The 10,437-nt window shown below is 50.1% G+C and overlaps 1 long non-coding RNA gene across 1 annotated transcript; it reads left to right on the top strand.

Moving 5' to 3' along the window:
- Positions 1-266: 266 nt before the first annotated feature.
- Positions 267-3,542, top strand: LOC147960485 (uncharacterized). The gene is made up of 3 exons (XR_015611181.1): positions 267-906; positions 2,178-2,247; positions 3,238-3,542. It is a non-coding gene; the product is annotated as an uncharacterized LOC147960485 (long non-coding RNA).
- Positions 3,543-10,437: the final 6,895 nt, after the last annotated feature.

Here is a 10,437-nt window from a genome sequence, read left to right as displayed (position 1 = left end):
ACCTCACCCTAATGTGCCATGTCATCATGTTTTACTAAGCCATTTGGCCACTTGGTGAAAACCGAGATCAAACTCAAATTCCAAAAACAAGTCAAATTTTTATTTCTACAAACTATCAAGTAAAAATGTCCGATGGGTTCCAAATAATCACTAACTAATTGTCGCGTGAGAATTAACATCTTACAGAATATGAAAATTCCCCTGGATATTAAATAGTGGACCAACAACATTTTTTTATCCAGTAAAGAATAAACTCAAACTTAATAAATTATTTTTGTGCCCAAAATTTTTGTGGCAGTGCAAAAATAATGCATAGTAATTATGGCAAGGTTGCACATTTTACAAAAGTAATTTGATGGAAAGAGAAAATACAAACAATAGCTAAATAAGAAAACAGAAAAGAATACAAGCACAAAAAAATGAAACATAAAAGACCTAATCTACTGGGCCACTTGGCCCATCTAGCAAAACCGGCCCAGCCACCCCTCATCCCCTTCCTCTCGCTACAGTGCGGCAGGGGGCCGTGGCGGCCATCCGCCGGTCGTGGCCGTGCGTGGCGGCCATCCCGCGCCCCGCAGCACCTACAAGACCTCCCCTGATCCCGTGGTCGAACCCTAACCCCACTTTCCCCCTCCACCCACGCCGCTTCTTCTTCCCCGCGACGTCCCGAGACCTCCGTCGCCATGGTCGCCATCGCCTGCGTGGCCAGCGACCTCCCCGCCGCCTAGGACTACCCCTGGAAGCACCGCCGTTGCCCGCTTCTTCCTCTCCGACCCCGAGCCCGAGCAGAAGATCGCCACCGCGCCGGGATCGACCGAGTCCCCCTCTGCTGTCGTCGGCGTTCGTCTCCAAATCCATCGACCCCTGCTGCTCCCGTTCACTCAACGAGCCTCCATGAGCTCCTAGGTGAGCTCTGACGTAAATCCCCTCTGCTAATTTGCTCGTGCTCGTCCTCTAGCGCTAGTCTCCGTCGTGGCCTAAACTTGTCACCGCCTTTCGCCTCGTCACCGCAGCCACGGCAAGCAGAGCTTGCGTCCGAGCTCATTGGCTCCCCAGGAACCCGCGGCACACGCCAAACCATCTCCCCGTGCCCCGCAGCTCCGATTCCGCGGCATGCCTGAACTCCGGCCGGCCGCCTCTGCTGCGCCTCGGCGCCCCCTGCTCGCCCCGCTGGTGGCTACTGCGATGTTGCTGCCATCGGCCGCCCCCTGAATCGGCCTTGCCTCCTGCGTGCAGCCTCGCCCCGGCCCGCTGCCCTCTGCCCCGCGCCCGCAACGTCCGTGCCCCCTGCTCCCGTAGCTGCTGCTCCTGCTGCCTACTTGCGGCTACGCTGCTGCCATTTCCTCCTCCTGCTGCTGCTTTTAACTGCTGCTCCCGTTGTGTGTTGCCGCTGCTCGCCGGCGCCGCTGCCTGTCGCGAACAGCTGCTACCGGTGGCCATGGCCATGGCCAAGCGGCCATGTGTGTGTGTGTGTGTGTGTGTGTGTGTGTGTTGTGTGTGCGTGAGTGTGGGTGCGGCCATGTGTGGGTATGGCCGGCTGGGTCTCTGGATGAGACCGGCCCTGTTTAGGTTAGTAGCTAATTAGTAGTTAGGCAAAGTAGTGGTTAGGTATAGTGTAAATGACATGTGGGACCATCCTGGTTAATTACCATTTTATTAAACTAAAGACAATGACATGCGGGACCGACTTACACTATTCATATGCTGACCAGTCACCTCTGACCGGGTCAACCCAGCCCCACTGACCCCACCTGTCATACACTATGGCTACAATAGCACTAGGTGACAAAGTTATTTTACTGTTTATTTTTGAAGCATAAATAAATTTCAGAAAATTAATTAAGACTTTGAAAATTAATATAAAATAATCCGTAACTCGGATGAAAATACTTTAGACATGAAAGTTCCTTAGAACGACGAGACGAATCCGAATACGTGGTCCGTTCATCCGCCACGCGTCCCTAGCATAGCGAACATACAAACTTTCCCCCTCCGGACCATCTGTCAGAAAATGCCAAACACTGGGAATACTTTCGCGGATGTTTCCTCCCTTCGCTGGTATCACCTATCCCTGCGTTAGATCACCCCTAGCACCGCGTATTGCCATGTTATACTTTGTGTTACTTTGATTGCTCTGTTATTTATTATGTTCCCCCTTCGTTATTTCTTTCCGGTAGACCCCGATACTGTCGGCGACCCAGTTCGACTACGGTGTTGATGACCCCTCTCTCTTGCCAGAGCAACCAGGCAAGCCCCCCTCCCTTGATCACCAGATATCGCCTACTCTTCTCTATACTGTTTGCATTAGAGTAGTGTAGCATGTTACTGCTTTCTGTTAATCCTATTCTGATGCATAGCTTATTATTACTGCATTCGCGATTAATTTAAAATAACACGCTTAACGAGATCTGGGTATTTGATCTGAGTCTGGCTACTGGCCTATATGCACTAATCAACTACGCGGGAACAGTTATGGGCACTCGACGTCGTGGTATCAGCCGAAGCCTTCGTGACGTCAGTGACTGAGCGGCGCGCGCCGGATTGGACTGGAACGCCTGCTCTTGTATAAGGAAGGCTAGGTCTGCTCACCTGCCACATTCGCAATGTGCAGGTGTGCAATGGGCGATGGGCCCAGACCCCTGCACCATAGAATTTAGACCGGCATGCTGACCTCTCTGTTGTGCCTAGGTGGGGCTGCGACGTGTTGATCTTTCAAGGCCGGGCATGACCCAGGAAAGTGTGTCCGGACAAAGGGATCGAGCGTGTTGGAAAATGTGATGCACCCCTGCAGGGAAGTTTATCTATTCGAATAGCCGTGATCTTCGGTAGCAGGACGACTTGGAGTTGTATCTTGACCTTATGACAACTAGAATCGGATACTTAATAAAACACACCCTTCCAAGTGCCAGATACAACCTGATGGTCACTCTCTCATAGGGCGACGAGGGGAGGATCGCTGGGTAGGATTATGCTATGCGATGATACTTGGTGAACTTACCATCTACTCTCTTCTACATGCTGCAAGATGGAGGCTCCCAGAAGCGTAGTCTTTGACAGGACTAGCTATCCCCCTCTTATTCCGGAATTCTGCAGTTCAGTCCACCGATATTGCCCCTTTACACATATACCCATGCATATGTAGTGTAGATCCTTGCTTGCGAGTACTTCGGATGAGTACTCACGATTGCTTTTCTCTCTCTTTTCCCCCTTTCCATTCTATTTGGTTGTCGCAACCAGATGCTAGAGCACAGGAGCTTGACGCCACCGTCGACGACGACTCCTACTACATCGGAGGTGCCTACTACTATGTGCAGGCCGCTGACGACGACCGGGACTAGTTTAGGAGGATCCCAGGCAGGAGGCCTGCGCCTCTTTTGATCTGTATCCCAGTTTGTGCTAGTCTTCTTAAGGTAAACTTGTTTAACTTATATATGTACTCAGATATTGTTGCTTTCGCTGACTCGTCTATGATCAAGCACTTGTATTCGAGCCCTCGAGGCCCCTGGCTTGTATTATGATGCTTGTATGACTTATTTTTTTTAGAGTTGTGTTGTGATATCTTTCCGTGAGTCTCTGATCTTGATCGTACATGTTTGCGTGTATGATTAGTGTATGATTGAATCGGGGGCGCCACACATGGACCAAGTAGCGACGAGTACAAGCACTGGAGCGAGCGGAAGGCGTGTCACTGTCATCACCCCTCTTCACTGGAGTTTTCACTGGAGTTGGGCAAACCTTATTATAGTAGACAGTCGAGAAGTCATCGTGCTAAGACCCCAAAGGACCAGCACACCAGATTAGCAATCATCGCTGGCGAAGAGAGTTGTAGATCGGAAAGATCAAACCTGTAACCACATGAACGAAGACAAACAAAAACTGGATCCAAATAGATCCATCGAAGACCAGCACCGATAGAATCCCGTGTGATCCGATGGGGACACAGCTCCAACATCCTCCTCTAAAGCTATTTGCACCATTGGGACGGGGATAGGAAGTGGAGACATTATTCTTATTGAGGGACATCGCCTCTAGTTGAGGGGCTACGACCCGCCCTTCCATGTCATGCCACCCGCCGCCGCCCCCCAGCGCCGCAGCCGCGCCACCACACTGTCTCGTGCCGCCCTCAATGCCTGTTACTAACGGGCGGGTCGTAGGACATTTATCTAGTTGTGTTTCATGAAAAGTAAAATAAAAATATTTAGGGGAAGAAGTTTATGGGATCTGACAAAAATGGACCCCTAAAATTTACAGACAAAGGTAGTTTTGTTGGAGTTGATCTTATGATGGCGCCTACCCAGCTGGAACATACGATCAGGGATATTTCCTTCCATCATGGATGATGGATGATGGTGTAATCTTTTGATAAGATCTAACCCATCTTAGACTTTTTCTATTTTGGTGTAAAACAATATTTTCTGTTTGACTGTGTTGGATGTGTTGCATGTTATGCAGAGACGGACATCCGTTCAGTATGGTTGTATCATTTTGATATATCGATTGACTGAATGTAAATGTCCCTTATCAATTTTTTATTGAAGCCATCTTAAATAATTTAAGCCCATAACTAGTGTAGTAGTAGATGAATTGAAATGGATGGTATGGAATGCTAAGCAATAACATGAACAAAAGCCATGCATGAAAATTGGAAAACTTTATTGAAAAAATGCATGGAAATTGGAAAAGGTCGGCTTTTTTTGCGAGGTGGAAAAGGTCGGCTTTATCTACATCAGTTTAGGGAGTTTTGGAATCGGTGTAAAATTTGTGTCGCCATCAGTATTTAGCTTAAACTTGAACTAAATGCTGATGGGTACAAAAAAGTCACATCCTTTCCGAACGGACTTTACAGTGTTCTCTCTGACGTGGCAATACTAGAATTAGCAATTACTGTGTGGATTTACTGTAGCATGTACAAAAATAAATCAAAAAATAATTTTATTGCACCATAATTTTGTTTGTATGTAATTTTTGTAAATGTATACAATAGATTTGCAATTTACAAATTAATTATAATCATTTTAGGCTTAACCATATGGATGTGAAGAAGGGATGTCACGGTTATTGTAGCTTACGTGACATCCCTTGAGGATGTTAGAGGATCTGGTTCCATATTAAGAGTAGTTCACTCAGTCGTCAACTGATGCCCATATTAAGTTCAGATAGTGATCGTAGTCTAGAAACTATTACTTAGTTTAGACGTCGCTATCCAGAGACCTATCGGATATCAAGAAAATCTCGATTTTGTGGACACGCGACTCGACTCAGCGCATCGATGACAATGAAGCGGCACCAGCAAATATTTTAGATTTGTAAATCTGAGAAGAATGTATTTTTTTTGATAAAGATCTCAAAAGAGTGTAGGTGCGTATACACATGCTCCATGCATACCGAAGAACTTTTACTTATGTGAAGCATATCTTTGAAAGGGCTTATAACAATCTTGCTTGCGCACCTAAATACAACTCTACCTGGTATATACATATTCTCAAATTCGTCAGATATCACTGACTACTCCACCGTCCAACAAGTCACTGCTTTTCTTAACTTGCCCGCAATGTCCACAAATTGAGTATGCGTAACTAAGCGTTAACTAAGAGTCTGCACTGTTACACGGAGCTTAGTGCATGTAAAATGATGCTATTTTAGAAGTGTCATGTAAGATCAATGATGAGGTGGGGGAGAGAGAACTCATAAGAAAAGGCTTGTCGACAAGAGATGATCTCTTATCACAATATGTCTCACCACATTTTTAGACTCTTTTTTTGTCATCTCTAGATTACATGCAAAACTTAAGATAAGACTATCTTATCAATCATTGTACATACCCTTATCACAAACTGCTAAATATTTAGTGAAAAAATCTATTCGGTGGAACCCTAAAACCACTTGGAAGATATGCTACTCCCTCATATATCCATATTAATTGTATTAAATCATGGACAATTAATATGAATCCGAGGAAGTACTGCTGCTATAAATATGATGCCAATCACCAAGTGGCGTCGGCAGATTGCAACCTTTTACTCTGTCCCAATTTTAGAACTAAATAGTATGTACAATGGCTGATGTTGGAATGAACCAAATAGTATCATTTTTGCCATCACGCGAAACTTTGTGCAATACTTTTACAAATAGTACTCTTAAGTGAATTTGATAATAGCCAATGGGTACGATGATGATGACTTCTGTGTACCTTGTTCCTATCCACCTTTGTTAGGTGGCACATCATTGATCATAACTGTTCTTTTCTTTTTCTTTTGCGATGATCATAACTGTTCTTAGTCGTCCAGTATATGTAGCTGGTCAGGCACGTGCTTACTTAAGATCCCTTCATTGATCATAACTCTTTCGATCGATTATTGTTTCCAACTCAACCCACGCGCTGCGAATCAACCTGTGGTTGACTTGGTTAGGTGGACAGTGGTATCCCCAACCCACCAGGGTTCAAATCCTGGTGCTCGCATCATTCCTGAATTTATTTCAGGATTTCCGGCGATGCGCTTTCAGTGGGAGGAGACGTTCCCGTCGACGACGAGGCGCCTACGGTGAATTCGTAAATCTCAAGATGATATGCCGGCTCAGTCTTTCAGAGGTGCTCATAAGGGTAGGGTGTGCGTGTATGCGTTCATAGGGATGAGTGTATGCGCGTGTATATGAGCGCTTGTGTTTGTACTGATGCTCAAAAAAAACTCAACCCACGCGCTCGCGCTGCCCCTAGGGGGGGGTGATTCGGGTGAACCCTAGCCATCGTCGCCGCCCCCGAACCACCCCGACCCACCCTTCCCGGCCGCCGTCGGAGGAAGCTGGCGAGCAAAGCTCGTCCGGCGGACGGCGGTGGCGGGCTCGCCCTTCATCCTGGGGGCAGACTCGGGTTGCGCGTGACAGCGACCCTGGGCGCCAGGCTGGGTGGCGGAGATAGGAAGTTGGAGCGGTGGTTCCAGGGATGTTCGGCGAGGCTGTGCCTCCATGGCTGCCGGGGCAACGTGGTGGTCAGCCATGGCGCGCGGTGGCGGCGGATCTGGGTGCCTCCTGCCCAAATTTGTCCTGTTGTGGGTGGTGGTGGCCCGTGGTGTCACCGGCGCCTGGCTGCGCGTCCGGGGTGGTTCTCCACTCCGGCGAGTGGAGGTGGTCGTCGACACGGCGGGCGCGTCGGATCTGGGTGTGGCCAGATCTGTGGCCGGCGTTGTCCGGGTCGGCTTGTTCGTCTGCCGGTGCACGCGGGCGGTGGGAGCTGGGTGGGTTCTAGCGCCAGATCTGGCTGCAGTCATCCGGCCCTAATCGGTGGGCTTCTCTCCTGCGGGTTCCTGATGGTGCCGGCGTGGTTGCCAGGACCCTGGCCGCGGGTGAAGCTGGTGGAGGAGATCCAGGTTGGGGAAAACCCCTTGGTCGGCCCCGGCCGGCCGCGCCGCCGACGACGCTCAAGGGCGCCGCTTTTCTTCTTGGAGACGTCGGTCTATGGATGCTCCTTCATTTCCCCCTCTCTGCCTCTTGGGTGAAAATCCTAACTCTTGTGGGCGGCGGCGGTGTCCTTGACGCCGTGACCTTCTTGAAGGAGTCGCCTTGAGGGCTGAGTGGTGGTGGGTACTGTGTGGGTCCTTAACGATTGCTGGTGATGGGCACTGCTTCGAGGGAAATCCTAGGATCTGGTTTTCTAGATCGGACGATGGCGGTATTGCGGTGTCGTTTATCTCCTGGGAGCATTGTTTGTGGAGCAGCGCTGGAAGACACAGGCAGGAGGTGGAGCGGCTCCGGCTTGCACGGAGCTTCGGTGGAGCTGTCAAGTCATGCCTGACCGACATGTGCTACACTGAGTCATGTCTGGTTGGCAGGTGCTACGCACGACAGATCTTCCAGAGTCTTCACGTCTGGACGGACGAGTGCAGGATGATGGCGCCGTTGGGCGCCGCGGTGGCGTCGACGGATGTCCAGACTGGTAAGGATGATGTGGATCTCTCTTCTAAATATGGGTCAGTGGTCCGATGAAGACGACGGCTTCTAAAACGTGTGCGTGTGGTGTGCGCATTAGGTATGCTGCACCGGCTGTTAGTCCGGTACGTTATGTGGATGGATCGGTGATGACACTGGTTTTAGATATGGGGAGTGAGAGCACTCCTCATTATCGAATTTGTAGGTGTGAGTAGTGGCTTCAGGTGATTTGATGTATATTCTTGTCAGACATTTATGGAATAATTAATAAAAATGGCTGTATGCATCGATTGATGCACAGGTCGGGGGTTAACCTCTTTTTCAAAAAAAAAACTGTAGCACCTAGCAGTGAAACTATCTGTGTATGTAAATACATTTCAAGAATATTTACTCATAAAAGTTTCAAGTATCTGATATGGTTTATTTACTATTTCTTGAAGGGTCGCTTTTTTCTTCAATATCGGGCAGTATTAGCCAGAGGAGGGTAAAGGTAGTACATGATCTACGGGTGTGGGTTCAAAATTTTCTTTTGATCTTCTCACAACTATATGAATTACGGTTGTGGAGCGGGTCCTCCACGAAAATAAGATCAGCCCCCGCGTCGTCCTCCTCCAGGGCGACTCGGGCGGGGCATCTCACCCCCCGGCGCAAGGCCTCCTTCCAGCGTTCACCCATCCGTCGCCGCCTGATGCATCCCCGGGCAAAGCCCGCTCGGATCTGGCGGCGGCGGGCCGCGGTTCTTAGGGCATCGTCACGCCTCGAACTGGGGGATCGGGTGGTGGCCGACGACGCTGCACTGCCCCGGCGCGCGTCGCCGAGCTTTGAGGTGGAGGGGACGGCGGTGATTGCGGGCGGATGCGTTGGCCCGGTGCTCCTGGTACATACATGCAGCGGTGGAACAGGGTGCGGCGGCGCGGCTCCATCGGTGGTTGGGCATGTTCGTGAGGCCCGGTGGCTGGTTACCGGCCATGGTCACCGGGATGCGGACGGCGCGATGGCGGGTGCGGCACGCCGGCAACTGGGCGGAGACGCCTTGTCTGGGTCCTTGACACTGCGGGCAACTCCGGGGGAAACCCTAGATCTCATTGCGATCAAGCGACGGCGGTGCTTTAGCGTCGTAGTCCCTCTTGAGGGCATCGTTTTTGGAGTTTGCTCAGGTTCAAGGGACCAGTGATGCTGGAGGTGCACGGCCTGGTGGCGCGACTGCCGATGAAAATCGCGTCGACTTCGGTCATGGCGGACGATGGCAGCGTCTCCGATGTCGTTTCCTTGTTGAGGCATCGTCATTACAGTTTGTGTCATCATACTCGGGATGCTCCGGGGGAAACCCTACATCTGGGCCTCCCGGATCGGACGATGACGGCGTCTTAGGTGTCGTTCTCCCTCCTGGGGGCATCGTTTTGGAGCAAGTGCAGGTTGGAGGGGACTACTGGAGGAGCGGTGTCGGGGATATACCCCGCGGCGTAAACAGGCCGGAAGTATAACCCGGCCGGACTTGGCGGTTTACTTGAGGCCCGGCTGAGACTTGACGATTCACTGGTGACCCGTTTGGACCTGGCGGTTTATGATTCATTGGCAATCCGGCAGGCGGGTCAGAGGAGCGACAAGACCCGGTGGCCCAACGGGCGGTTCATGAAGGCCGGTTCATACTATGGTGGGCCGGTTTAAGAGGAAAGGCATGAGGAATATTTGTCTTACAAAGAGTTAAGACCTGGACTTGTATCCGGTTTGTATTAGAGATAGACTAGTCCTAATCCTAATAGGACTCCACATGTAAACCGCCCCTTCAACATATATAAGGAGGGGCAGGGCTCCTCAAAGGGGGACAAGATTCACAAGTTCCACAAGTTGGACAAGTTAGGTTTAGACAATAGCTCTCGAGATAGAGCACTCTTGTAACCGTGATCATCATCATCATCAATATCAATGAAGCAGGATGTAGGCTTTTACCTCCACCGTGAGGGGCCGAACCTGGGTAAAACATCGCGTCACTCGTCCCGCTCAACCCCTCTCAAGCTACCACATAGATGCGTTGGCCTCACGACTAAGCCTGACACTAAGGACATCTGCCGTGACAATTCCACGACAGTTGGCGCCCACCGTGGGGCCTGCGCACGATGGTGTTGAGTTCTTGGAGGGATCGCTTCTAGGGTTTTGAGAAATTCGAAAAATTTCCGGATGAAGAAGAACCGGTTTGGAAGGAGCTGGATCAGCTTCAAGTCATTAATCCAGTCATAGGAAAGCTATGTGTGAAGCTACGTGTGAAGAAAATTGCAGTTACAAGCAATGGATCAGCTTTTGACTTCTGATAGGTTTGGTGATCCGAAACGTCACACAAGATTATCCATCCACAGTTTCTACAGGTTTGACCGAGTCTAGGAAGAGGATTGGTCCAAGCAACTACGACCCGGAGAAGGATGGGGACTTGAATTAATCGCAACCGTGGTCTCTGCCTCCGTGGGCAGCCATGACTGCGCCCCGAGCCGCCCGGTTTGCCTCAGTTGTCGACCCGCC

This window comes from Triticum urartu, chromosome 7A (assembly GCF_056163025.1).
Source record: "Triticum urartu cultivar PI428250 chromosome 7A, HENAU_Tu73, whole genome shotgun sequence".
Taxonomy (NCBI): Eukaryota; Viridiplantae; Streptophyta; class Magnoliopsida; order Poales; family Poaceae; genus Triticum; species Triticum urartu.
This window is presented reverse-complemented; position numbering and strand designations above follow the sequence as displayed.